Source organism: Leucoraja erinacea, chromosome 26 (genome assembly GCF_028641065.1).
Source record: "Leucoraja erinacea ecotype New England chromosome 26, Leri_hhj_1, whole genome shotgun sequence".
NCBI lineage: Eukaryota > Metazoa > Chordata > Chondrichthyes > Rajiformes > Rajidae > Leucoraja > Leucoraja erinaceus.
In genome coordinates, this window is record NC_073402.1 from 20,418,625 (window position 1) to 20,426,477 (window position 7,853).

A 7,853-nucleotide genomic window follows, 5' to 3' on the forward strand; every position below is an offset into this window, starting at 1 on the left:
TTTGTTCCATAGATCAACACTGCTCTGCCCCTCAGAGTGTTCTTGCAAAACAATTCCAGCAAATACAGATAAAAGCAAAGAACTTTTTTCAAAAACAACACAATTTAGAGTAAAGAGATGTCTAAATAGAATATGTTGTCGCAACGAGAATGAGTCACATCGAACATTCAACTCGCATTTGGTTCAATTGGCTCAATTGTAATCATGTATTGTCTTTCTGCAGACTGGATAGCACGCAACAAAAGCACTTCACTGTACCTCGGTACGCATGACAATAGACTAAACTCAACTTTGACATTCACGTTCAAAGTCATTGGAAGATAATTTCCATTCATCCTTGCGTTATTTTAGTAGGTGAACGTTTAAGGAAGGATGTCAAATGGTGGTTTGAATATTTAAGTATAGTGAAAAAAGAATCAATCTGGGTGGGGATAGACACAAAGTGCTGGAGTAACCCAGTGGGTCAGGCAGCATCTGGGGAGAAAGAGAATTAATGAATTAAAGAATTAATGGCCTCAACCAACAATGGGCCATTATGGGCTCCACCCTCCCTGAGGTCATCTGTTTGTATGCCCTGGCCCCTTCTCACCTCTGGTTCTGCCTCGTGATTTGCACATCTCTGTCATTGCATCATAATTATCATGATTCCACACACCCCTTAAGAATTTTGTAAGTTTCTATAAGATCTCCCCTCAATCTTCTGAATTCCAGCGTGTACAAGCCAAGTCTATCCAGTCTTTCTTCATATGTCCCAGGATGGCAAGAATTGGTCGAAATCACTAAAATCACTAAAATGCAAAGATGTAAGGACCACATTTTCAGAACAAAGTGTGTCACGTATGTCTACAGATTTTAATGGTGGCCACTTTAACCTCTGAAAATGTTACGATCAGTTCACTGTTTAGATTTTGTGCCTGATTTTTTTTTTTTGCTACCTTCTGCTGCCTTTTTTTAAGTTGCGAACCATAGTTTAGATTAGTTTATTTTCATGTGTACCGAGGTACGGTGAAAAGCTTTTGCTGTGTGTTAACCAGTCGATGGATAGACTATACATGATTACCATCAAGCCATCCACGGTATACAGATACATGGCAAAGTGAATAATGTTTAGTGCAAGATAAAGTCCAGTAAAGTCTGATTAAAGATCGTCCGAGAGTATCCATTGAGGTAGATAGTAGCTCAGGACTACTCTCCAGTTGTTAATAGAATGGTTATAACATAAGGTTAATACATCAGATCAAAGAAATGCATAGAGCAAAACATATTTTTGCTCTTCATTACACACTCCACCCTCACCAACAGGTTTTCAGTTGTTTCCGTTACCCACCCCACCCTCTATTAGTCTCTTACCTTATTTATAAGCTATCTAAATTATACTCCAATTTTAGGTTTTAGTTTTTTCATTTAGTTTAGAGATACAGCACAGAAACTGGGTTTCGGCCCGACACGTTGCCTATTTCCTTCACTCCATAGATGCTGCTGCACCCGCTGCAGTACTTTTGTCTACCTTCGATCTTCCAGCATCTGCAGTTCCTTCTTAAACAGCACAGAAACTGGCTCTTCGGCCCATCGAATCTGCACCAACCAGCTATCCCCGCACCCTAACACTATCCTACACACACTACTAGGGACAATTTTTCACAATTTTACCAAGCAAATTAACCTAAAAATCTGTACGTCTTTGGAATGTGTGAGGAAACTGAAGATTGTGGAGAAAACCTACGTGGTTAGGGGAAGAACGTACAAACTCCGTACAGACAGGATTGAACCCGGGTCTCTGGCGCTTTCCCTCTGCGCCACCGTGGTGCCCGAAAGTGTGTTTGTGTCATGTTGATCTTTCAGATATCTTTCAGATATACGACAATTATTTTTATTAATTTAAATGCACATCTTCTGTGTAATCAATCAGTAAAGTTGGTTACTCTGGATTCCCATTCCTTTAGCATTTAATTTATCTTGCCACTGGGAATCACACACAATAGCAGAAGTTTCCAAATGTTTTCCAATTGTAATACCTTCAAATAATTTTTATTATGCCATGCAATTTCCCAGAGTTTGCACAGGAATGTCTTAATCTGATTTTAAACTCACACCTCTAAAATGGAGGTCTGTCGTTCTTAAGAGGTCCACAAACGAGCATCTACCTGCAACATTCCTGTTCGGTAGCTTGAAAAGAGTCACTGTGGTGGTTTTCCCATTAAGAATTGCTTTCGTGCTTGTACTTAGATACAGAAAATGAGATGTGGAGACTACATGGTTATAGGAACGAGTCTCATTTGGAAAGATTATCCAGGCTAGGGTAACAAAACAATACCAACCTCAGATAGCTTCCGTCACTCTCCTACAGCAGCTTATTTCCAGTTATTTAGAAAGAATACGGCACATCCCTGATCTTTCCCAAGACTGGTTCTTTCTCCAGAATGTAGGCCAGCACGTGGTTCCCAATCAGGAGTACACATTATTCATTCACATCTTTTATTTTAAAGTTACAATTCTATCAAAATAATCATTTTCAGAACATATCATGTTAAATTGTATGGACAATTTTAAAGATGCAAAAATGTTAAAAATCAATAATATTAAACACAAAAAATTGATCAAATTCTTTCAAATTCTCAATCAGAGATTCATAGAGTTATGCAGCATGGAAACACCAACTTCAACCCACTTTGTCCATGTCAGCCAAGATGCCTTTCTTTGCTAATCCCATTTTTCCTGCTTTTGGCCTGTATCCTTTTCCTAATCCTGTGCCTGTCCAAATTTCTAACTGCATACATTGAGCCAGTTTATACTCATTACAATTAAACTGTTTTGATTACAATCAGAGTGATCAATTAAAAAAATATTGTTACATTCTGACAACACAAAAGCAAACTCCATGATGGAGCAGTTATGGTCAATAAATCTTAAATTCCTTGGCAATACTCTATACTAGAAATGCAGATACTGTGAACTCAATGCACTAGACAGAGAGATGCTTTAAGGGTCTGTCCCACTTTCCCAAGTCCTCTGCCGAGTTGAAAGGACCTTAAAAAAAAATCAAGATTTTTGTGATCTACGAACTCCTCCTCCCGACTATCTTTTTACTCGTGGACATTTTTGTCATGCTGGAAAAAACATCCCGACTTACCTGATGCCCCGAGTACCTTGGCTGGCACGCTACGATATATCTACAGACTCCTACGGACATGCTACGGGACATTCTCCGAGTTTGAATCAAGGGGAAAACTCGGGAGAATTTGTGAGTAACTCAGGAAAGTGGGACAGGCCCTTTAATGTGAATGATTAAAATAACTACTTAAAATTTACAAATGTCTAAGCAAATCTTTTCAAAACTTGGAGATGCAAATGAGGCAAGGCTGTCTCAAATTGTCCAGTACCTGACTGGCAGATGCTATTCTTGTTGCCAGCACTTGTTTTGGCCAGCACTGCCATTCTGCGAGATGACATATGAGATAGGAAAACCAGAATCCCATCGCAGAACTGGTAACGCAGGATATCAAAGGCTAGATTCGTGCCCAGGGCACTGCAGTTTCATTGTGGTTTTGTACCAATATCTGCCTCAAATAAACCTTAGTTCAAATAGAGCCTTTTTAGGCACGCACATGTCTATTTTAGGCATGGCATTGAAATGTGGTCGGCCTTATTCCAGCAAGCCTTCAGACCACCAGAGAAGGTTTCTTCTATCCAGCTCCATGTATCGTTGCCAACATGTCCAGAGTTGTGTCTGAAAGTGGTAATTTACCCTCATGTTATCATCCGTGGCTTACAGGAAGTTCCCAAATCCAGTGGGATGACTTCTGTCACCAGCTCTAGTGATGAAGTAACTCCCCTTTATGAAGTGTAAGTATGTTTTTAACAGAACTGGCCAGTTTCAACATGCCAAAGGCACGCTAAAATTGGAGCCATCTGGATAAGCATTGAGGCAATAAACAGGCATTCTTTTAGCTTTGTCCAAAAGCAACAATAACAATACTGAGCTTGCGACACAAGAGACTGGACAACACACTCTGCTGGACAATACAATCTGCTCGAGGAACTCAACGGGTCAGGCAGCATCAGGGGAAGGTAATGGACAGTTCAGATCACGACCTTTTGCAGTGAAGATCTGCTATTTCCCCTCTACATCATCAGTATAAAGAAGTGTCCCGACCTGATATGTCCACTGTCCATTTCCTTCCACAGATGCAAACTGGCATGCCAAGTCCCTCCAGCAGTTTGCTTTAAAAGAAAATCTTTCTTTGCAGTTAGCACCCAGGCTTGGCTTTTATGCACACTTTATGCACACATACAGTGTTTTGTGACATTACTCATCAACCTTACTCAAAGTGTGCACATCTCTGACGATGTCCTGGGGCCAACACATTGATGTAAGTACAAATTAATCTCACAAATGTTTCTACTTCCTTATAAGCTGGAGATCAGAAGGTCCTAAAGGATAGGAGCAGAATTAGGCCATTTGGCCCATCAAGTCTACTGCCCCATTCTATCATGGCTGATCTATCTTTCCCTCTCAACCCCATTCTCCTGCCTTACCCCCATAACCCTTGACACCCATACTAATCAAAAATTAATCTATCTCTACCTTAAAAATATCCATTGACTTGGCCTCCGCAGCCTTCTCTGTCAAAGAATTCCACAGATTCACCACCCTCTGACTAAAGAAATTCCTCCATCTCCTTCCTCTGGTCCTAGACTCCCACTAGTGGAAGCATCCTCTTCACATCCACTCTATCCAAGCCTTTCACCATTCGCTATTTCTCTATTAGATTTGATATGTCGCTGAATGATCTATCAAATCTCTACAGATGTACGGTGGATGGTATATCTAAATGGTGGCCGACTAGGAAAAGGGGAGATGCAGCGAGACCTGGGTGTCATGGTACACAAGTCATTGAAAGTAGGCATGCAGGTGCAGCAGGCAGTGAAGAAAGCGAATGGTATGTTAGCTTTCATAGTAAAAGGATTTGAGTATAGGAGCAGGGAGGTTCTACTGCAGTTGTACAGGGTCTTGGTGAGACCACACCTGGAGTATTGCGTACAGTTTTGGTCTCCAAATCTGAGGAAGGACATTATTGCCATAGAGGGAGTGCAGAGAAGGTTCACCAGACTGATTCCTGGGATGTCAGGACTGTCTTATGAAGAAAGACTGGATAGACTTGGTTTATACTCTCTAGAATTTAGGAGATTGAGAGGGGATCTTATAGAAACTTACAAAATTCTTAAGGGGTTGGACAGGCTAGATGCAGGAAGATTGCTCCCGATGTTGGGGAAGTCCAGGACAAGGGGTCACAGCTTAAGGATAAGGGGGAAATCCTTTAAAACCGAGATGAGAAGAACTTTTTTCACACAGAGAGTGGTGAATCTCTGGAACTCTCTGCCGCAGAGGGTAGTTGAGGCCAGTTCTTTGGCTATATTTAAGAGGGAGTTAGATGTGGCCCTTGTGGCTAAGGGGATCAGGGGTATGGAGAGAAGGCAGGTACGGGATACTGAGTTGGATGATCAGCCATGATCATATTGAATGGCGGTGCAGGCTCGAAGGGCCGAATGGCCTACTCCTGCACCTAATTTCAATGTTTCTATGTTTCTATGTATACTGACAGGTTGCGTCATGGCTTCTTTCGGTAATTTGAATTCCCAAGGATGAAGGATGTTGCAGAAAGTGGTGGACTTTGCCTAGTCCACCAATGGGTATTGACCTCCCCACCATCTAAGGGATCTACTGGAAGCGGTGCCTCAGGAAGACAGCTAATAATTCAAAGACCAACACCACCATGTCATACTTTCATGTCACTGTTCCAATCGGGAAGAAGGTGCAGGAACTAGTGAACCATTAGCACCAGGTTCAAGAACAGCATCTTCAACCCATCAACCATCAGGGTCTTGAACCACACCACACAACCCTAACCACAACCCTACCTCAGCAATGAACCACTGTGGACTTTGCACTACCAAGGTTGAACTACGTACTTGTCCTTGCACTGTTATGGTCTTGTATATGTAGTGTCTGTGATAATTTATTGCATATATACTTTTGTGTTATTGCATTTAATGTGCCTGTAAAGCTACAACATACGAAAGTTTCTCAAATGACACTGGCTCAAATGACAATTAAACACTCTTGAGTCTTGAAATTGGAAATGTATTATTCTTTAGTTACACTGTAAAGATCTTTATATTTCACTCTTAAACTCTAGCTTATTTTTTAGCAAAGTACACAAAATTGTGTCCGATGTACTTATACCCTATTCCTGTGGGTGCGATTCAAATGTTGGCTTTAACCATGTTAAGCACTTGGAAATAACACGTGAAGTTTGCAAAACTCCCTGCATGTACCTGCATCTGATGGTATTTCTAGCTTCCATAACCATTTACGGATTTATCAAACATATTTGCCAAAAAAACTAGACTGATCAGTGTCCATTTCTATAGCAAATAGTACATAATCCACATTTTGGTGCTAATTAGATTGTAGTAACAATCATTTCCCAGTTAATTAATTACTAATTAGTTTAGTTCAGTTTAGTTTAGAGAGTATGGAAACAGACCCTTCAGCCCACCAAGTCCACGCCAACCAGCGATCCCCACACACTAACACTATCCTACACACACTTGGGACACTTTACAATTTTACCAAGCCAATTAGCATTCAAAACCTGTACGTCTTTGGAGTGTGGGAGGAAACCGGAGTGCCCAGAGAAAGCACACTCAGGTCACGGGGAGAACGTACAAACTCCGTACAGACAACACCCGTAGACAGGATCAAACCTGGGTCTCTGGTGCCGTAAGGCAGCAACTCTACTGCTGCGCCACCATGCCACCCTATTGTAAAAACAGCCTAGGCGTGTCTTATGGTTTCTTGGCTCTCTTCATGATAACCCATGTTGCGATGTGCAGTTAATGCATCGGTTCTGCAGATAACTGGTGCACATGTCCCCCGCTGCTGGTAGAAACTGGAGCTTGTGGAAGAAACCCACAACTTTTGTTACTCATTCTCAAAGAAAAAACAAAAAAGCATAATGAATAATTTGGGAATAAAACAACACCTAATGAAGATACATTGTCACATGCACATTTCAAGGCCCAGCATTCATTGGAGTTCCATTTGCTGACTGGAAACCTTTTTTTAACCAATAGTTCCCAAATTATTCATTTTTTTAACTTTTATTTATAAATAACTCCAATAAAACTCCAATGATCTGTCATCTGATTATTTGGATAGTTTTGCATCCCGCACACATTTTAGTCTGGAACGTGAATCGGGAGTCCAAGTGGAAGTGAGTGGTGGGGCCAGGAATGGGGTCTGAAACCTGGGGTCTGGACTGGGTTTGCAGCTGGAAACTGGGTTATGGTCGACAACACCAGGGTCAGGTTAGCAACTGGAGCCAGGATCTGGAGTCCTTGTATATTTTCCACCCCCTTTAAACTGAACACGTTCACTGTGACATTCATAGCGCTACTGCGCAGCATGCAAAGGATATTATTGTCAACCCACAGTCTGGAAGATCTGCTGTTCCAGCACCAACAAAGTCCCATGGGTGTTGAATCATTGGAGTCTTACTGGCTTTGATTAGCCTGTAGCTTGCAGTGGGTATGAGGTTGCTCTTGCCGTGAGAGTTGAGTGAGTCAAATCATTGCACAGGATATTGGTGCATGCAAGACCCAACCTCCCACATACTTAACCCCCCCCTCCCCCATCTTCATGGGGGTGGGGGGGGGGGAGGGTTAAGTATCTCATAAAGAGATACTTAATCCCCTCTCATAACGAGACTTATTTAATGACAAAGTCAAACCTTGCAAGAGATGCGATTGTTTTCCGGATCGTATCTCCGGTCACTCTGCGGCCTAACATC